Here is a 22,658-nt window from a genome sequence, read left to right as displayed (position 1 = left end):
GACTTGCAGGGATGTGGATGTGTGCACATGAAAGGTGGTCCTGGTTCCTGTTTTTCCKCACAAGACGGATTCTGGGTTATCCCTCATATTGCTAGGCTGCCTCCCGTTAAGTGATGTGACCAGCATCTCTCTCATGTAGTTCTCTTCCTCCCATTAGAAAAACTGGTTGTTTATGTTCTTTAAATAAATATTTAGTACCTTTTMATTCTTGTCTACTGTGCTGCTTGTTTTTGTTGTTGAAGGTGAGGTCAGAGTTCTTTGAGTAGAAAGTGGTAAGAGAGAGTGAACCCTCAGTTTCACAGGAACTTATCCATGTATTTCAGATTGGTTCTTAAGAAAGTGCTGTTTTCCACGGATGTGCTTGAAATCTGTGTGAGAAGTAAAGCTCTGAACAACAGTCTCATCTCAGAATCATTTGTGTATCCTGGGCTCAGTACTGTGTTGAAGATAAAGACAGTGTTTTTGAATTCAACTCTATGTTTGACRGGAAGCTGACAGGGACAATGCAGGACAGGTCTGATCACAAATCAAAACGTAAATGGAAGTGGGAGCCTACTTCAAAGAACCAAATAACACCTCAAAAGTAATTTCATTTTTTTTTTGGCAGCCAGTCGTTATTTCTGGGATGAGTGGATGTGCACCACAAGGCAGCGCAAGACTTGTTCTTGACCCGGTGTCTTGTCCAACTGCCACACAGCAGTTAGCAGGTACAAGACTGAGCATGTCTGTGTGAGGATTTCGGGCTCCCAGCACTCCTCTAATCTTGTCTCTGACACTGTCCAATGTAAATTATCAAAGGTCCCGAGTGCTGAAACCTAAACGTAGGTCTACAATTCTCGTGTTCTGTCTTTCTGACCTGTTGACTTTTGGATAATTTGCTGGACAACCTGGCGTTAACTGAGACAGTGGGAGAATCTCCCGGATTTCCCTTGAAAGTGGAAGAGCTTTAAAGGAAGGAATTAGCCATGTGTCTCCTGCTCTCTAGATGAGCACTCAGTCATGTTCCGCAGAAGGTGAGTGGATGGGCGCAGATGTGTTTTGTAGTCCAACCTGGCCTGCTCTGGGAAGACCACCTAGATTGAATCCCCCAGGAGACCAAGGGAAAGAGAGTCTTTATTTCTGACTGGGTTCATACCCAAGTGAGGCAGGTAGGTTTCGAGCCCTGATGAGACAGAAACTTGGCTGGGACATAATCTAAGTGACTGAAAAGATTTAAACTGAAAAAGTGAGTGTTCTACTGGGCAATGGTGTTGGGAGCGTGGATCATATCTTTGCCAACATCACACCTTTGGTGGATGAGAGGCCTTGCAGCTGCTTTCCACAGATGCAGCATGGACCTGCTTGGCTCCCAGGGAGCATGCAAATGTGCTCAGAGGTCCCACACAAAGAATCTTGCAGCAAGAGCAAGGCTTTTGTCCATATAGAAACCACAGCGGCCCAGTTGTTAAGGGTGGTGATGATGTCTTGGAACAGCAGCAATCCCAAATGACTCGTGGCAGGTGGGTATCTTCTGCATTTTATACATCTTCATGCAAGTAATTTTTATTTGGCAGAGCAGCCTTGAGCCATTACTAGTCTCATTATTGCAAGATTATAGATTTTATGTATATGCATATATACCCCATGAACACAGTACAAACTTATATGCCAGCTCTGTCTGTTAGAGCCACGACTTTGAGAATGAAGTTCATAATTTTTGTAATGCACACATGAGAAGTTACATGCTCGTGTTTAACATTAAATATTCATTATTACTGCTCATATTAGTTGTTATGTCTTATGTAATAACTGTTACTGCTTATTTTCCACTGTTTTAAACTTAGAAATATGTGAACAGCAAGGTTTTACATAATTTTCAAAGAATCTTGTATCCCAGAGAGAGAATAATAATTTTGGAAAGCAATTCCTCATCATTTTGCGTACTGACTATTTAGGGATTGCCAGTTGGCCAACAAATGTCTCCTTTGCTTGGTGCAGCACTAGAGCTGTTATAGCAGTGATATCCAATGAGTCTGGAAGCATACTGTGAAGGAGAACAAGGGAAGGTAAGGTCAAGCCTTCTCAACCTTGATTGCAAGTAGATTCTCTATGGGGAAAGTGGTTCTTAATGTGTAGGGTGACGTTTTGCTTTGTTTGTCTTGGCTTATTATTGAGGCAGTTTTTCCATCTGGTAAAAACCTTCAAACCTGAAGAAATAACCAAGACCTAAACAGTTAAAAGAAACATCAAAATAAAATATTTCTGATAGATTTCATGAAGAATGAGTTATAACAGAAGAAATTATTTTGAATGAAGTATATTGTATTTCATTCTTCAGTCTAGTAATGTATTTTACTTATYTGAAAAGATTTAAGATGGTCCAAACTGTTTGGATGGCATGTAGAAAACATTCCAGTTTGACAGAAGCTTAAATTGATTACTTTGCCGAGGGAAGGAAAAAAGAAGAGTTTTATTTAAATCAACTTTAAGGCCTTGTTTTAAAAGGTGGATATTGGTAGCTGGAGAATATGTTCTGCATTCTCCTCGTATTGCAGCTGGACAGCAATAGCCAGGCGTCGTTTATTTATTTATTTCCTGCACAGAGGGGAGGAAAATATAGGCCCATGAATCAATCTAGATAATGGGGAAGGCTGAATGTAATAAATAATACAGTAACAACCCTAAACTAATGAGCTGTTGCTAAGGTACATTTCACAGGCTCATCGTCTATATAAAAAGTCACTAATAATCCCTTGGTGTAATCAGATGATAAAGCTTTGCCATAAGGCAACACCTGTGCAATTAAAGCTGTGGATTCTTTTGCACGTTTCATTAATTTCAGGATTTTGTAAAGGCACAATGACTACACTAATAATCTAGTCTACTTGACTCCATGTCTACTGGAAACAGGGTGTCTAATTAGTTAAAGGTAATTAATTAGAGATAAATGGAGCTAATCAGACTCGGTTAACACTAATTCTCTGAATTAAGACATTTTGGGACACCTACTATTCCACTGGCTTTGATGTTTCCCAACAAACACTGAATTGAAGAGGAGTCAGAAAGTGTTACGTTGGAAATTGTAGGCCCGATGACTCCTAGTGTGTTGGAGTCAGGGGGACTATGTGCTTACCCATGTGGATTTGCCAGAGAAGACTTTCCTTTCAAATGTGGGACTTTGGGACCTAGTTTTATATCCTTGAGAGTCATTTGGTGTCTTTTTACTGGCTTCTGCTAGTCCTTTGCTGGGTTGTGATATTTTCCCAGCAGCTTCCTCTTTTTGATGTGGGCAAATATTCCAAGTTCTGGTATGTGCTGGTATTTCAGAGGGCCATCATAACCTTTACTGTAGACAGTATTCAAGGCACAGAACACAGCGCCTTTCCTCAGAGAAGAGAGGAAATTCACACGTAAGCATTAAGGCCAATTAAAAAAAAATTGCATTATTTAGTTAATCAGGATTTCACATGTAATCCGTGCATTTGTAACTCTTCAGAGTCTATGAGCCTGTTTTAGCTTGAATCAAATGCTGCTCACCTTGTGTAGGCAGCTAACATCACATTGAGATGCCAGTTTCTTCAAAACAGGTAGATATAGGGGAGTGGGAGAGAACAGAAATGAGCAGGTCAGTGAGCAAGAAACCCGGYTGCTCCAGTACCATGAATTTCTGACATGCCTCTATTATGCCTGCTTGGTGATAGAGGAATTCAGGGATTTTTTGTTTGTTTGTTTGTTTTGTTTTTTTCCTACACGACCATTTCTTCCTGGCATGAATTATCATGTAGTGTTAATGGTAGATGCATTGGAAAGTCTTTCGCTCACTGACACATGCATATGGTGAAATGACAGTGTTACCATAAAAATTCTGTTAGAATTTTGGGATGGGACGATGCTGGGCCTGTGGAGCAAGCACCTTTTAGAAGGTGTTGCTTCTTGTCTGTGCACTACGTTAAGCTATAAAGTGGGATGATTTCCTATCATCTCCTGACAGTCTGCTCAATTCAGGAGTAAAACATGAGTGACTGAAAGTTCTTCATCTATTGCTTGAATGCTATAAAGTGTGGGAAGCACCATTCTCTCCCGCATCTAAGGACAGCTAGATATATTTTAACTTCTATTTCTAAAGCACCTAAGCTGATGTTGCACAGTGTAGTACATAAATAACAAGAGTAAACTAGGAATGAGCCCTTGTAGGGTGAGCTATAGCCTGAGGTAAGCCTCTACTAGCTGAGCTACACTCCTCTCACTAGGGGAGATGAAACAGAAATGTCCGAATATTTTTTTACCAGGTATTTTCTGGATTGGCCTTTCAATATCTTGTTAAACTGCAGAAAATATTTCTGTTTTCTAGATGTGAAAGACCTGATGGGTCATATAGTCCACAAAAGCACCTTTGTTTATCTCTATTCACAGCTTGGTAACTTTGGACTTCGAAGAGCAGGGGAACATCCTAACTCAGAGGATTTCTGCCTGCCTGTGCAGGGGCAGGCTTGGACCCACCTTTTGAAATAACTTGCATTTCCAAAGATTTGGCAAGCCCAGAATAACAGTGGCAAAGAGTTCTGGTTACAAGAGATCCTTTGCCACTGCAGTGTGCAGGAACGGAGCAGGAATTTGGCTGTGCGTCCCTTGTATATTATGGAGACTAACTTCTAGGGGGATCTCCTTGTGTACCACAYGGTTAGACTACCAGAATCAGCCTGGGAGAGCTACTGCTACTCCAAGACTGGTCAGGGCTGCTGGGCAAGTGATTTGCTCTGATTTGCCCATAGTGAATTAGCTCCTCTTATGCTATTGAAGTTTCCAATCAATGCAGTCTTCAATCACAATTATTTTTTGTAGCATAGGAAATTCAAGAGAGTTTCATACTTCAGCACATCAGGTTTCAAGCCTAATTGCTAGTGTTGCTGTGTGTGGCCTTGCAAAAGGTCTGTACTTTTGAACATAACCTGGTCTATTGTTTATACCTGGTATGCTTTGTGGGCCTTCATTTCAACATGTTGTGCAGAGAATGTGAGAGATGTCCAGTGAGATAATACAGATGTTGAAGCTCTGTTTGGGGTGGTCACTGCTCAAGCGCAAAGTTCGGTACTTAGCTAGATGGAGCGTCAGCGGGGTCTTTGCAGTACCTAGAAGTACGGAGTATAGCAGAGTCATCTCATTTTGTAAATCATAGTTGTTCAGTAGCATAACTCAGATTTTGCTGGTAAATCCAGAGGCTGAATGAAATTTTGAAATAACAGCTCAGATGACAACACATTTCTTAAGGGAAATTGGCAAGTGTCCAGAAGAGGCAGCTTATCTGAGGAATGAAACCTATCTTTCCTTCTCATGTCTTACTTTTAGATCTCTGTGCCAAAAGATGAAGATGTGGAACTTCCTGCTGTGCTCTCTGGATGAGAGCACTACTGAGATTCACAATCCTCCATCRGTCCAACATCCCTTGCCTCCTACAGAGGTGAGTTGAATCAAAATCCACTGGTCTTGGATATCATTGTAGAGCCACTGAATGTTCATGAATGTATCCACACAAGTTAATAGGTTAGGGAWGAGATTCATCTCACCTGGCTTTGTACATCTATGTCCAGGCTTGCCTTCTAGGTTCCATTTATTGTTGATGAAGAGAAATGGCCACTAACATGATTATTCTGACTAATATTAGATTTTTACCTTTTAACCTGCATTGGTTACTAAAGGTGTCTAGGTGACTGAATGTCTGACTTCAGAGTCCACTCAGATGAATCCACCCAAGATCCACACTGGACATGTCACAGTTCTGAGCAGATTGGTAATGTCAAGGGAAACRATAGTCATTGAGAGAGTGAAAAAAAGAAGTCAACCAAAAATGAGAGGGAAGATGGCCTATTTTTGGAACTCAGAAAGTTTCAGTTGTCTGCTTCGTATTTGATGCATTTTGCTCTATTTCTGTTTTGTTTTGTAAGTGCAAGAATACGTGTAGTAGAGAGAGAAAGAATAAATGGCAAAAGAAACAAAATGAGAAATGTAAGCCTATAAGAAAGGAGTGAATTTTAAAGAAGGAGCTGAGGAGGTGGTGGTGGTGGCTGGGATAAGGGTTTATCGTGTTAGCAGAAGGGACAGAGCCCCAAGGTCCTGCTGCAGAGATGTTGCTGGTTGCTCCCCACCAGACCTGTCCAGCATCTGGTTGTTCTAATCTCTGCTGCTGCCTGGGCACATGTTATCCTGCATTTGGGGAAAACATGGGGCCAGATTCATTCAGATATATGTTTGACTTCCTGTATGTCACAGAGATGTTTCCTGCGAGAGGAATGGATAGGCAGCAGTGAAGCTGTGCGTGTGTTGGGTTTGGCCAGAGGGCTTTCTGGTTTTCTTGGTGGTCTGGAAGCAAAGGAAATAGCCTGGGGCAGTTCGATGGGGATTTTGTGTCCAGAGGGAAGCAGAGGCCCAGAAGGGTAAGGCAGCTCTGGTCGGGCTATGTTAATGGGCTGTGTGGCGCTCACGGGGCTCCAGAGAAGACTCTTGGCTGCAGGCAGGTGGCCCGTCACTCGAGGTCTGCGAAGGAGTGTGCTACCACTCGCTACAGGCACAGGATGTGGGAATCCCTCGCCTCGTGCGATTGCACCCTAGGGAGTCTCTGGTCCCCGACACTCGGGGTGAGTTATTGCCCTCCATGTCAAGTGTCTATAGCACAGCAGAGTGTCAGGATTTTGAAAGAGGATTTTATAATGTTCCTTTATTCAAATTAAGTATCTTGTTAATTTGAAACGTTGAACAAATATTTAAATTACCCAAGTGAAAAGGGCACAAGATTCGTCAGTAATAACCTTTGTTCACCTCTTTTCTCCTCCATTTTTCATTACGTCCTTCCTTCTTGGCCTTTGATTGCTGTTTATCAGAGCTGTATCAAAGCAGGTTTCCTCATGGCTCTGGGCTATAGCACAGCCCGTAATCCAGCATCTTGTTAGCCACTGGAGTTTTTAAACTAGCCTCAGTGTTTGTGCCAGGAATTGAACTGCTGTTTTTAAACGCAGCAGTAGGTTCTCCATTCTCCTCGGCATTATGTGAGGCGCCAGCAGGCCATCTTCACATCTTAATTTCCAATATTGTAAACACACAGCAGCAAACATGGAGACTTTCCTGAGCTGCCACCAATCTGCAGTATTTTCTATTCACAAATGAAAGTTTGCTTTGAAAGTTAGACTTTTTAAACAAATGCTATGCTAAAACTAAACAAAGGGATGTATTATTTGTTTGCTATTAAATAGAGGCCCATATAGAATATGATTTGTGTAGGATATCATGACAACTCTTACTACACCTTACTATAAAGCAATTCAGAACACTGTTCAATGTGCGATTTAACTCTACAACAGTAACAAAATGCTTAATACTTTAAAGAGGGAGTTCTAAAATTTAATAGTTTATTTTATTATTACTCTTTTGGATATAATTAACTGGGGATGTGCTTTAAATTGTGTTTTCTTTGCTACTGAAATGTATTTTTATGTTTTACTCTGGGGGGAAAAGAAGTCTGTCAGACCATGGGTCTCTCCCTTGATGCACATTATTAGAGTCTTTTTAGAGACAAGGAAGCAATTTTGCTGTCATTGGTCTTGTTCAAATAGAGGGTGTTTATCTATGCAATACTCTGGGGGAAGGGTGTCATGGAAAGATCACCAGCTAGCAGCTGACACAGCTACGGCACACGCATTTGACTCTCCTCCGATGGTGCACTTGCACAGTGCTTACTTTAGAAGCATTGCTGAGAAAATGCTGTCATGGAGTCAAGGTAAAAGTTTGGAGCGCTGATACTCACCTAGGCTGAAGCCTGGTTACACATTCCTGCCAAAGTAAAAGGAACCTAAAGTATGAGGAAATGGCAGTTTCACTGCTGGGGGTTTGTGAGGAGGTGTTTGGTGTGAACCTTCATCTCCTCAAAGTTTAGCTTTAAAACTCATTCCCACCTTTCATACTGAACAGAGCCTTCTAGCCAAAGTGCAAATGGTTGCTTTTATGTAGATTGGACTGGCCAAAGTTATTTGTGTGATGAAATGTTAAAATACTTATTATTATCATTATTTCATATTTCCACATGGAAAGAGTCATCCTCAGAGCAGATTTAACAGACTCCATGGCTTCCTACAAGCCTTCTGTGCGTGTGGATCCCCTGTGTCTGTGTGCTTTGTGGTGTGCCAACACTGCCCACAAACCTGGGCAGACAGGCCTGCAGGGCTTGGACCAGGGCTGCCACAGTGAGACAGGAGCAAGTAGTCTGTCTTCACCATAGCTACAGCACTGTCCTTGCTGGGTTGTGTAGACCTGGCTGAAGGGTTCAAGACAACCCCTCTTCCTTATGTTCATTGTGCTCAGTGATTTCATGTTTGTTCTTGGTCTGGGTGGTGACTTATGTTTTTGCTTGAAGACTACTACCAATGCATGGAGAGTCACACTGCTTAGTTTTTAACCCTTGCTTTAAGAAACTGCCAGTAGTGACATACAGCAGTGACAGTCACTACTACTATTAATATTATTTCTTTGAAATATGTTCAAGCTAAATCTAAAGATATCTACTTAAGCATTAAAAATTGAATCTTGCTTTCACAGAGCAGTATGGTACAAATCTACTTGATTTCCAGGGGATCAAGATAGGTTCCACCTTTAAAAAACARGTAAGAATCAATATTTTTTGTTCATCTTTGCAGTGCTCTTTTGCATGATTCATTTTCCCCCTACCATGTAGTAATGATAAGCGGCGCTGAGATTCACACAGCTGTTTCACGAATGCCTTTGTAAAAAAAAAAATGGACAGCAAACACTACTGAGGAGTACAGTTTAGTGCCACATCTGGCAAGGCCTCACTCACGTGAGCTGGAGTAATCCCAACTCACGAAAACATGAGGGCTGAAGGAGCAGCACAAGCAGAGACTAGGAGAACATCTGCACCTTTTAGGCCCTAAGCTCTGATCGTACAGTACGTAGCACCCAGGAGGAGCAGGGAGGGTTTGTGTTTGGGGCCAGCACATACTATACACTGCAACACTAATAACATACAGAGTAGGGATGCTGGTGGTAGGAGTGTGGGCTGTTGATCAATCTGCATACCCACATCCTGGCAGAGAGCATCCAGCATATTGATGGAGACAGGAAAAGAAGCCAAGCTCTTAGGGAGAGCAGTGTCAGTTTGGTGGAAAAAATGAATGAGATGGTACAATTTACATAAGCAACCAGCTCCATCTGCCAGTGACCTGCACCTAAACAGACTACCCGTGATGTCAGTGGGAATTGCAGGAGATGCAGCCTGCACTGCGACTCTCCTTGCAGAGCATTTACATCAGGGCTAGAGCAGCAGAAGAGCAGGGAAATCGCAGGACAGTTCACCTGGTCAGCCTGGACTCTGGGCAAGCCATGCTGTTTGAAGCACCAAGTACTGCATAAACAGACTTGCCCCTTAAATAATTTCTCGAAACAGAGCAAATTTCTCATGATTTCTCCTACAACTGGGGATGCTCTGGTAAAATCTGGAGAATATGCACAATCCTCTCCTGTCTAATAACATATTCCTTGTGTGAGGATGGCTAGCCCCACTTTTGTCACTTAAGATGAATTTGCCTGTGCTCCCTATGTAAGACCTATAATGAGGACGTATGCTTTCTAAATACTGATCATGTAAAGCTGCCTGGACGCTCCTATGGTGCGCATCTTGTACCAGCTTTATGGGCTGTTGGGTGCTTTTTTCTCCTCTCTTGCTGGCACTCAGCTGCAAATCTTTTCCTCATGCAGGCTTCTGCCTAATGGTTATTTTAGTTCTCTTTCACCGCAATGTTCCTAATGTAGCCTGATATATGGTATATATATGATATATGTATTAGTGATGAGAACACACTGTTGACTTTCACTCAATCTGACATCTGCTGTAGCCCCCAAGTACATTTCTGGGGGTGCTTTCTGAGCCCATATGGATGCTGCAGTTCTTTTGTCCCTAGGTGCAGAACTTTGCCATTCCCCTTATTGAAATTCCTGAGACTGGTGCTTGCTAGTCCTCAGGTTTCCCAGGGTCCCTTTGGGTTGAAGCTCTGCCATTTCTGGTCTCAGCCACTTCCCTTCAGGGAGAACGATGCTGGGAGCGCAGTGCGTGTCATCATCCAGGTAACTGATGGAGACATCGAACGATATCAGACAATTCTGGTTGAGTCTGCATGTTGGCCCCTGGCAAATCTACTTGTTACAACCTGCCAACTGGATGTCAAATCATTAATTACTACCCTTTGAGCTCAGCAGTCCAACCAGTCTTCAACCGATGTAATAGTCTGTCCTTTCAGCTAATCTGTCCTCGTAGCTCCTGGATAGAAACTTCACTGTCAAATACGTGGACATCTGAAAGAAATTAGATTTCAAAGGACAAAAATGGGGTCCTACTTTGCATTTTAGAGCTTGGTCATTCATTCATGCATAACACAATGTCAAGAAAATCATCTCAAAGTGCCTAGAAGCCTCTGCAGCAGAACTTCTAATGTGAAGACTTGAGATGGGATCATGCCTGAAAAAACTCTTTCCACATTCCCTTAGTGTAAGGCCATATATGTGAAGATGGTTCTGGATTGTAATTACCAGGAACACAGTGCAGAGGGTGCACTGAAGTTACTGAATAACTATAGAGAAGTAATTCACAGGAAGCATTTGGCTTCTCCCTGATTTGGGGCATATGGATGTAGACTGCATTTCTTCATATATATTAATTAATTAAATTTATATAATTTGTCTTCTGTCCTAGAYTGAAAGCAGAATTTGAATTTGAGTTGGACTGCTCAGCCAAATGAATCAGCTGGTGGTATTCATGTTGCTGTGTTTTTCTGCACTGAGAGGAGTCAATGAGTGTCATTGAGTGGGAGATGGCCTTGAAGTAAAATTGAGGCTTTTGATTTTTAAACAAGAAGAGGTAAAAAGTGCAGAAATGAAAGGTGTAAAAATGCAGCCTTTTCATTCACAAAGAAAAGTGAGGAACAAGAGGAAAATAATGGCATAAAGATGGGCCAGCAGACAGCCTGTGATTCTTGGATATGCCTTTAAGCTATCCAACAACATTTTTCCTGGATTTTAAAAGAAGTAACCATTAATTAAATATTTTAAATGGGACGTGCATGTATAGACAAAAAGAACAAGAGCGCAACAGTGCAAGGGGCACTAACTTTGCACCTTAAGTGTTGCTATCACTATGGAGAACCTGTGAAGACGAGCCATACGTTTCACTCTCATTGCAACTGGGTTTGTTTCCCAATGGTCTCTTTGGGGAAGCGCCCTGCAGATAGGAGCCAGCTCGGGAGAGATATGAGTGAGGTGTTGGCCTGAAGAATGATATCCTGGTGTTTCCACCCCTGTAGACTTTTCATCCAAAACAAGTGTCTGCTAGGATTCTGTTGAATGTGCACAAAATCAGGTGGGTCATTTCAGCCAAAATAATCCTGAAAAACAAATTTGAAAAAGTTGAAATCAAACGTTTTGATGTTTCATTTTTAGTTTAACTTGAATGCAATTGGAAGATACACAATCTGGAAATGCTTTATTTTTTCCAACTGAAAGCCTTCTGTTCTCTATTTTCTTTTTTTTTCACTGAAAAAACCATAAACTTCTCTTTTTTTTAATTGTTAATCCAGTCATCAAAGAGTTAATTTCACCTATCATGACCTCCACTGAGATTTTTCAACTTCTTTTTTGGTGAATGACCAAAGACTAGTACAGTGTTGGATGATCAGCTGTTCATTCAGTTGGACGAGCTATCCATTCCAGTTGGCAATTATAAATGGGAAAATAAAATGTTGCCAGAGCRAGAAAATGGGCAATGTCGTGGCTGAATGAATTCTTAGTGAGCCCTTGCTATATGCTATCAGACTTGTATGGCGGGATATATGCAGTCTCCCTAGTCTTTTTTCACCATCCAGTGTGTAAGGAAGCCAAAAAATGAAACACGTTAAAGGAGAGAATCTCTCAATGCACTTATTTTGTGAGTTAAAATTTCTGAATACTAAGTGAAAATATTCATTATAATGCTCAAAACACCAACTGATATTTTCTCCAGACACCCAGACATTAGCATAGAATAGGTTGTATAGAATTATGAACTTTAAAAGAATATGTTTAAGGTATATGTAAATGATGTGATAGTGAGAGTTTTGGCTCCTTGTCTCTTCATTAAGAATGAATTCATCCCAAGGGTGTACTGTGATCTTGGAAAATAGTGTTATAATAATGAAAGAATATTGCCCACTGGATAGCAGAAGTTGATGATTAAATTTAAGTGTGCATTGTCCACATAAAGCAAACAATGCTTTTTATTTTTTACATTGACTGTGAACATTCATCACTGGTGCTGGAGATGGAAGATGTGTGGTTGCTAATTATTGTGTTTTTAACTGATAATATACTGTAAATTTTGTATAATACTACTGTGACCTTATAGAGAATAAAAGAGATGACAGCAGGCCCGTAATTATAGTACAGTGAAGAAATGCTTATTATTATCTACTATTTTTAGGACGAGTGTGCATAGCCCCTTAATTTACATAAGCTTTAGACATTCACACATTTTCTGTCTTTGCTTATTGATGATAAATTTTGTCCAAATGAAATATGAAAATGTTGCATTAGGTGAGAGGCTAGCCAACTAGGAGCTTGATTACTGTGAACAGCAAAATCTTCAATGCCAACTGGAAAAGGAGCATTTATTTAGGAAAGAATTGTTTAACCCAAGCTTCATAACATAAAAAACCCAATATTCACATGGAGTGTTGATAACTCGTGCTTTGTTTCCAGAGAACTGGATAAATTATCCTGTGARGGAGAAAAAAGCAGCCATTTAACAAAAAGGTAGGAAAAGTAAACCTTGTAATCTATTTATCATATAGAGGGTGATTATTACAATATGTTCTTATTAAGGATGAATATTTAGTGCTCATTAAGTTTTCCCTCTTGAGTACCCAGAGCTATAAATAGAGTTTCTGGAAGCGCAGTGGACTGTGACCTGTGCTGGTTTCTGTGCCCTGCTGCCAGCCAAGCTGTCCTATGGCTCYGGTTGAGGGTGGGTGCCCTGAAAGGAGGGGGTCAGGCCCATAGGAAGCAATGCTGTCCGGGGGGCATCTTGCCTGAAAGGTTGTTATCAGGTCAAGTTTGGGGCTACTGAGCTGTGTATGTGGCTTTTCAGGGTGCTCTTGGAGGTTTCTGGGTCTGACTACCCTACGGTTGGGTTGAAGGCCGGGCCCTGAGGTGGTGGCAGCCCAGGTGTCCTTGTGCTTTGAGAGCAATGGGACTGCCGTTCACCGCCAATGCTCAAGCAACTGCTTTAGCCACCACCAAAGTCCTGCCCCTGTAATCCCTTGGGTGAGAGATGTCCCATCGCTGCTGAGGGCCTGGCTTGCCCTGATGTTGCAAGGAGAGGGCACAGTGCAGTAACCCCCACTTGCTGAGCGAGTGCTGAGCCATGGCAAGGGCCAAGCCTGGGCAGCAAAGGTCAGTGTCCCAGGTGGAGCTGCTGGAGCCAAGGCTGGAGCGATCCTGCAGTCACTCCTGCTCAGYTGGGAGCTGCTCGCCACAACCCTGCTGGAGGCACGAGGCACAGGATCGATGGAGACTGGATGCACCTTTCTGGTCACAGGCAAAAGCACGTGGGTGTGGTGTAGGAACCAGGCTCCTTGTCCTCCTCCACAGCTTCTGCATGAGCAGGCTTTCAGTGGGAGCTGCTTTTCTGGGGAAACCTGAGGGTGCAGGGAGGAGACACGGGTGGGACCCGGTCAGAGCTGTGCCAATGCTCCCTCACTGGATGTTCAGACATCCCAGTGAAAGGTTCATTAGGTCTTCCCGACCCTCAGTACCTGGGAGCAAAGTCTCTACTGGTGAATCCTGGCCTGACCCTGTGGGCTTGGGCAGGGCCCCTCCTCAGGTGGGGCAATTCAGTACCTCCGCCCAGAGTGGCACAGAGCATTGCTGTGCTCCACCACTGGCCAGGTCCCAGAGGCACCAGGGACTGTGGTGGGGGAGTTAAGTAGTTTTTCTCTCTCTTCTGACACCACTGCTGTGCCTGGCAGGGTATGGTTAGTGGCAGCGTGGTGCTTTTAGCCAGCAGGGCTACCAACAACCCTCCTCCTGTGCGGGGACAGGGCTGTGGTGCTCAGTTAGCCGCAGAAGCAGCATTGCAGGAGGTCGAGCATTGGTGTGCGGGACACTGTGCGACACTTAAGCTATTAGATGAAGTTAAATGGGAAGCTAAAGCAATACTGAGTCAGGCTTTACCCTGGAAGGGGCCTTCGTGGTAACGTGAGAGCGAATTTACCCTGTCATCTCCCTCAGTTAGCTTTGCTTGTGGCTGCCTGTGTCAGGCAGGACGTACGGCCCCGTCTATGTGAGCAGGTCCACGTCTGCCCTCTTGGCGAGGGAGCGTGGTGAGGCAGCACGGGAAAGCCAGCAGGGTCRCTCGCTGTGCTCGCCGGCTGGGCAGAGCACTTCTGCCTGCGTGCACTCGGTCCCGGGGGATTCCTGAGCCGTAAATACAGAGGTGGAACGTTGTTGTTGTTCGGTTTGATTTCCCGGATTAAAAAACACATAAGAAGCAAAGAAATACATGGCTGAGGCAGGCACAGAAGAGCTTATTTATGCTCGTTACACTGGAGGATATTTCAAGATCAGATACTACATCTGAAAATATGACCTCTTGTAATTCTGCCAGGCAAGGTCAGGGATGCCTGCACTTCTCTGCTGAGAAAATGCCTCTTACACAAACTTGAGCTGCTTGGAAGTACCATGTACTGCTATGCCCAAGATTTCCAAGCTGAAGGAAAAAAAAAGGAAACTGTTCATCAGGGCCGGTCCTCCAGCTTTTCTGCCTTGTTTCTCCCCCTTTTTGGTATCTATTTGTGTACTGATGCTTTCAGTTGTGTTTCAGATTTCCATTGCATGAAATTGCACGTGAGGAAAGTCATTCATTTAAAAAAMCAGAAACATTGCACTGGACAAAACTGACATGTAACTATTGCCATAGTGCTGCAGAGCCTGCAAGAAATCTCCATAGATGTGGTCCTTTTCAGATGCTAGGAAGTTCTAGTTTTAGCCAACTAGACCCAATCCAGCAAACCCACCTCCAATCTTCTTCCAAAGGAATGAGCATTCCCSTAGTCCCATTTCTCTAGGGAAAGGCTTGTGACACTGGATGTTAATATAATGTGTCTTCACTTTTTTCCTATAAAGGACGCTGCCCATGAAGGAAAAAGTAGTTCTGCGTTTATATACTGTGAGATTGGGAMTTCTTTGGAAATCTTTCATTTCTCACTATTTGTACATTAGATAATACTACACAGAAGCCTTTGRTGAGTATGTGGGCCTGATCCGCAAATTTTAATTCTTTGAAACAATTTAGCTAGTGCATATAGTAGCAAGGGACTTAGTGCAGTTACTCAGAGAAGGAATCTATTTGTGCAGGCTGAAGCGAAGGTCCTGTGGGTCCATCCTTAGCTCAGATACTGTTTCAGCTGTGCCAAGCTTTTGAATGACTTTTCCTAAGAAATTGATTTGGGAGCATTTTTTTTTCCTTCCTTTTTTCTTTTCTTTTCTTTTTTTTTTTTTTTTTTTTTTTTTTTTTTTTTTTTTTTTTTTTTAATTATGATTTCTTTGCTCTGCATTTTGCTAGTGTAACCACTTGTTTGCAGGTGTTTGTACCCTCTCAGCTTATGTTTGTGCATGAAGTCTTCTGAATTTGCATAGATGCATCTGYGGAAGCTCTCTGCTCTCCTTGCATCTGGATGCCCGAACGTGCTTGATTGYGTTGTAGAACAATAGCATCAAATCTCAGCAGGGTCTCAATAGTTTGCTAGAAAAAGTATGAGAAGCCAGYATTTGTCCTCATTTTGCATCTTTCTTCCCAGTAACCTTGTTCCTTTGAGACTGACACTGCACTGTCTGCAAGCAGGGTGGTTCCTTTTGAATAGCCAAAATCAATAATCTTGTAGGATTTCCAGAGTGGTTTTTTTCTTTTGACCTCAAAATAAAAGTGTAAGTGCATGTAAACACTAGCTAACACAAACAAGTCTATCAGAAACTGGCACATGTGCGTGAGGACTTAATTCAATGTTTTTTTGCTCAGAAAGAAGGCAGTGAACTGCTTGTGCAGTGTTTTGAATCAAATGTGTTATGTGATCTAAACTGCTAATCTGGAACACAAACATTGTGCTCAGGTACAGAAATATGTACAAAATATCTGCGTCTCCAGCCTGCTGTTAAACAGACCTTTTGTACCCGCACAAGGTGGTTTAGTAACAGGGTGGGAAAGATGACAATATGTTTGATAAAAACTTTAATTAGGAAAGGCCTTTCCCAAAGGCCTATAATGGCAAAAGGTGTAAATGGAGACACTGTCGCAGACTGTGTGCTCCACTGCGTCTTGTAGCTGCGTCTTGTGCACAGATGGGTTGCTGAAGAAACTGTGAATGGCCAAATGATAACAGACTATCCAGTCATTCCAGCATCAGCTCATTAGCAATCTGTCAGATATTTTAATTTATGTACTGGTGGACTAGGCGGGTGTTATGGGATTGCCCCAAATCATACGCATCTCTCTAACTCAGAAGGGAACAGCGAATGAATCGACCCAGTGATGTGAACGGAGATTTTTGTGCTCCCGGCGCTTGGTGGTCAATGTTAAATCTGACCAGGACTGTGGCATAAGCCTTGTGAAGCCACTCATAAGCCAGTCCCGTGCGCGTGGAAAGCGGGGCAGCCGAGGTCCGTGCCGTGCCGTGGTGCTGGCTCAAGCTGAGCGCTCTGTTCAGCTTGCTGCCTCCTCCGGGGCTTGGCTTTGCTGGCTCCTGCGGCGTTATGGCAGGGATCAATGCGCCAGCCCGGGGATCAGGGAGCAGCAAAACACAGCGTGTCCAAATGYGATAAATTAGCTAAGCACAGGGCAGGAGATGCTGGTGGACAGTTTTGGTTTATGTTTCAAATAACGTGGCTGTTATGCCAAAAAGGTAACCATCCATATATGATGTCATTTTTACCCCCTAAATATGTCACCACAAAAAAATCACTAGTCCCCCATCAATCATGTTATTTAAACCTCTAGAAAGTCATTTCCAAATGAGAATATCTCTACTAGGTTTTCCTGGTTAATTTGATTTATTTACTCTTGTAAGTGTAATCACTCCAAATTCCTTCTTTCTTATGGCTGAGGAAACCCACCCTTTCCAAAAGAGAATATACTTGTCTGTCTATAAAACACACCTCACAGTAGCAAAGGCAGTTTTCCTGGTCTGCTTTTGCCAGTGCAATAAGCAGGCATGTGCTCACAGGAGGGGCCTGCAGCAGCCATACGTTAGGCGAGCATGGTAGGCTGCGCAGAGAATTTGTAAGTGCAGCTGGCTCACTGATGTATAGTTGCATGCTGGGCTGAAACAGGTAGAAATTAGATGTCTAGAGAATCTCCTCACTATGTTTCATTTTATAATATCATCACTGAAACTGTTGAGAATTAAGTCGTGCTTTTTTAATAAGAGTGATTATGACAGGGGTATTGTAGTAAGATACCAAAATGTAGTATCCTTTTACAGAAGAAAGAGAGACCAAAAGTCATTAAATCACAGTGAGTGTCACCTCCTATTGCCCAGCCAGGCCCCTGCCGTCCACCCCAGCCTCTGATATTCGTTCAAAAATGCCTTTATTCCTTTAGCTTAGATGCATCAGAAATGGTTGTGAAGTAAGATCCATCGAAAATACTGGGATTTGTGTGTCAGGCCATGATTTTAAGATGGTATTTCTTTTAATCCAGTTCAGTTTTAAATATTGCCATGGAGTCTGATAATTGATTGCACTAAATTATGCTGGAATCTCTCAGCTGCTTGATCAAAAAACGATATAAACTCAAAGTAGTCCCGACTAGATGTCTGTATTAGAAATGTTACAGACATACAACCTTAGCCTAATTCATTCCTAATGAGATTTTGAACTTCACACTATAAAATGTTCTGTCAATTAAGTCAGAAATTCATAGCAGCATATTTACTCCAGTTAACAATATGTCCTTTCTGTGCAAGGATCTCAACTATTACAGCGGTGTTTTCTAGTTCCAGCTTCATCAAAGTCCAATAAAATATTCTCATTGTAATATGCACTTGTCTGTAACATGCACATTTTTTTGACTGCAAAGAACAGCTCTGCAGAAAATATTCAGTAAGAAGGAAGCCATCTGAAAGATAGTTCTAATACAAAGGCTTGTCTTTCTGTAGTGCCCTGTAGCTGAAATAAAACTAGACTGAAAAAAACTGTTTTACTAGTAGCAGGTTTTCTTGATAAACAGTTACACTTCCTGATGCCACTGACTACCAGGACTAACAACATCCGCTGGAGCAGCCCCGTGCCGCGTGCCTCAGAGGGGGTCCTGATTGCCGTTGTCATCAATTAACAGAAGATGGACATGCAGGTGAAAGAAAAAATAGAGCTTTCTTTTTGAAAGTAACAAAAGTTGAAAAAGTGCAAAGCTAGTCACAATTCTGTGTCAGCTGTAACACAGAAAGCAGCTCCTGGTTTACTTAGAGCATAGCGCACCGTATGCTGCTTGATCCTAGAAGTCCCAGCTCCTAAACATTTTTGAGAAACAATAAACTAGTAGTAGTTCAGAAAACTCATACTCATTTAAAATGTGAATCCCTTATCTTCTCACTTTTCAGATGAATGGTGGAAGCTGATGACTGCTCTGTGGCAAAGGACAGTTCTGCTCCAACTTCCCTCCCCTCCGAAGCCCAGGCAGCAAAGGGACCCACACGGAGATGTGTCAGAACTTCTGAAGAAGTAATCAAAGTCAGGGAGATTTAAGCAGGGGCTTAAAGGTAAATGTATGCTTTGCCGCTCCACTAAATGCGGGGAACTGCTGAACAGCAGCCTTGGAGATGAAAGATGTGCAGTACCCACTTCGGAGAAGTTTCTGTCATTTATGCACACAGGCTCCCTACCTGACTGCAGAAGGAAAATGTTCATATCTATTGGGGAAATAAAAGCCCCAAACTTGCTGGTGAACCTCTGAGAATTTGGAAACATACGGATAGTTCCCAGCGCCGTCTGTAACTGACAGCGCTACCCCAGCTGCAAAGGAACTGCCTCTCTGATCGTCTCTCTGTATTCTGGACTTCCACGGCTCTGATTTCACGAAGCAGAGCAGGGAAGCAATCCCCACGGTATCCATGCTGCTCTTAAAGCAGGCACGTTGAGCAGTGCGTAGAGGAAATGGCTTCATCATATAGATTGCACTGATAGTAACATCATGTAATATTAACACACACATGCGTTCCCGAGTCTTGCCTGAGACTTTCCCAAGCACATTAAACAGTGCTGATGATTTCATCAGGTTCAAGATCAGAGTCTAAAAAAAGAAGAAATGTATAGGGTATTTTTTTCTTTCTTTGGAAGGTGTATCTATGAACATTGSGCCAGCTTAGAAACGATTGGTTTTGATGGGGAATTTCATACCGTTTGGGTTTTATACAAAGGATGACTATTTGGCAGAGAAGTTTTCACATTAAAAGTACAGGAAAATATACAATAAACCTGTATTTTTTATGGTAGTTTAATTTCTTCTTAAGCCTACTCCACAAGTATTTATGGCATTCATTTTTTTAAAAAGACTAAGTGAAATAGTGTTGCACAAAAATGTATTTTTGTGTAATTCGTCCAGTGATTTCAAGCCAGTTCCTGGCTGTTTGAAGCAGAATTGTTACTGAGTTCTTGTGATGGGCCTCCTTTTATAAGCAAGCACCTGATATCTTCATGGCCTGTTGTATCGGTCTGAGATATTTCATCTTTATTCCTTTAGTGTTATCATTAGAGCATGAGCTTAGGTGCCCCAAGCAAATCTGAAATTCTATAATCCTAAACAGATTCTGGTCTTTGTCTTGTCTTTTGTTCAGGTCTGCTGTGAAATCTTATAAGTTGAACACAGTAACAGAATGGGTGAGGTTGGAAGGGACCTCTGGAGAATGTCCAACGACTGCCCAGCGAACCCCCTACTCACAGYAGGGCTAGCTGGGGCAGGTTGCTCAGGAAGATGTCCAGCTGGGTTTTGAATATCTCCAAGAACTGAAACTACAGAATCTCTGTGGGCAACCTGTTCCAGTGTTTGATCACCTTTTGGTAAATACTTTTTTTTCTTATGTTTAAGTAGAATTTTATGTATTTCAGTTTGTGCCCATTGCCTCTTGTCCTTCACTAGGTACCACTGAGAAGACTCTGGTTCCGTCTTCTTTACTCCCCTCATCAGATATTTATACACACTGATAAGATCCCCTTCCCACAAGCCTTCTCTTCTCAAGGCTGAATAACCCCAGCTCTTTCAGCCTCTCCTTGTATGTCAAATGCTCCAGTGCTTTAATCATCCTCATGGCCCTTTTCTGGACTTGCTCCAGTGTGTTCATGTCTCTCTTGTCCTGGAGATCCCACCACTGGACACAGTACTCCAGATGCATCTCACCAGTGCTGAGGAGAGGGTCACCTCCCTTGACCTGCTGGCAAAACTCTTCCTACTGCAGCTCAGGATGCCATTGGCCTCCTTTGACGCAAGGATGCATTGCTGGCTCATGGTCAGCTTGCCCACCTGAACCCCCAGGTCCTTTTCTGCTAAGCYGCTTTTCAGCCTGTACTGGTGCCTGGAGTTATTCCTCCCCAGGTGCAAAACTTTACATTTCCCTGTGTTGAACTTCATGAGATTTCTGCCAGCCCATTTTCATCTCTCCCCTGTTGAGGGCCCCCTGAACGGCATCACCACCATCTGGTATGTCAGCTATGCCTCCTAGTTACTCCCAGTTACTCCCAGKGAGCAGATGATGCTCCCTCTGTTGCATCATCTAAGTCATTAATGAAGATGTTAAGCAGTACTGGTCCCAGTAYCAATCCCTGGGGTACAGCACTAGGGACAGGCCTCCAGCTGGACTGACTTCAGTTGTGCAGATCATCAGATCACAACCCTATGAGCCCAGTAGTTCACTTAGTTTTCAGTTCACCTCCCCATCTACTTATCTAGTCTATACCTCATCAGGTATATGAGGATGTTACAGGAGATAGRGTTGGAAGCCTTGCTAAAGTTGAGAAAAACAACATCCACTGCTCTTCTCTCATCCCCCAAGCCAGTCTTCTCATTGTAGAAGGCTGTTGGGCTGGGCAAGCATGATTTCTTCTTCACAAATCCTTGCTTGAGGTTGGCCCCCTGCAGCCCTGTTTGGTTGATTTACAATGTCCCTCTTGCTCCCATTGATACGGTCCCCTGTTACTCAGGTATGAACAGGGCAACTCCAGATCCTGTGAGAGCTTTGGGCTGGCTAAACTTCAAGGGCAGATAGACCATCTACATTCAGATTTGATAGTGCCTGAGGATTCTCATTGATTTTAAGGGTGATCTTGTCTGCAGTGTCTCTAATGGAAAATGGAGTTTTGGGGGTTGCATGTTTATTGAGGTAGGGGGAAGAACAAGGGACAGAAGCMGTTGCTGAGTGTTTGGCAGAGTTTCTGTTTCTAATAATAAAGATGTGTTACGTTTGACAGGCTCCCTGCTTAGCAGTTCTCTGGTTCAGAGATCTGTTCCTCATTTTCTGCCATAGTAGATGGATGTTGAACCATTTAGTGAGGCTGGGAGCTGTGCAGAGAGCAGCAACTGGCTCTTTGCATAGTCTGTGCTTTTTTTCCATTTTTGAGATTTTTGGAGGGGCTTGGTGTGAGTCTGTGTGCAGCTGTAGCTGGAGATATGTGAGATCTGGCATAATATACCTGTGGGAGGTGAGAATTGCCTTTATTATTTGGTGTGTCATGAATGATTATGGGGGCAGGGAGCAGGTTCCCAGGAAAGGCTGAACCCTAAACTGCTGAGATGTTGAAGGGACTGGCCACCCACATCCCACATAGGGTGCCTGTGACTGGGTAGTTGTGGAAGGAATTGGGGGGGAACTGAGTTCATGTTGTTTGTCATGAGGAGAAATGGGGCAGCCCTGTGCTATGCACTGTGTTGCAGGAGAGGTCTCAGAGTCTGGAGAAGAGAATTTGTTTAGTGGTATAGACTGGATATGAACAACTTYATCATATTTTCACATACTTTGAGCATACACAAAGGAACATTGTGAAGGCTGCCATGAGCCTATAAGCAGTATATGCCTTATTTATTAGAAATTTTGGGTCAGTGTCTTGGTTATATTCTTCTTGTATATTCTACATACAAGAGCAACACTCGGGTCTCCCTGCTGTTCTCCAGGGCCTTGTGTGTGCACCTATTTTTCTCCTTTACACAACTGAACCCAGAGTAACGTTTGTGTCCAGGTCTGACAACTGCATATGGGTTATTTCTAGGTTTATTTGGGGAAAAGAGAGGATCTTGTGCTGAACTCTATTTCACAGGCTTTCAGTACCTTCTAGTGTTAATGGTAAAACTAGTTACTTTTAAAAGCTTTTAATCTGCTCAAATTGTTTAAGGCAGTGCTGTTCACATAGGATATTTGTAGTTGGGTCTCTTTATCCAGTTAAAATGTTGTCCAGCTTATAAAATACCAGGCTCTTGGATCAAATTACTAATCATGTCTTTGCTACTATTGATAAAAAACATGTTTCTTAGTGAGCTTCATGTCCTGGCTGAATTCTGCCCCAAAGCCCACTTCATCCATCTGGTGTGAGGCAGAGCTGCTGCCTGGGTTGCAAGG

This window comes from Rhea americana, unplaced genomic scaffold (genome assembly GCF_003343005.1).
Source record: "Rhea americana isolate MKP2758 unplaced genomic scaffold, rheAme1 scaffold_2, whole genome shotgun sequence".
In the NCBI taxonomy this organism is placed as follows: Eukaryota; Metazoa; Chordata; class Aves; order Rheiformes; family Rheidae; genus Rhea; species Rhea americana.
The sequence above is the reverse complement of the archived record's forward strand: the minus strand, read 5'-3'. Positions refer to the sequence as shown.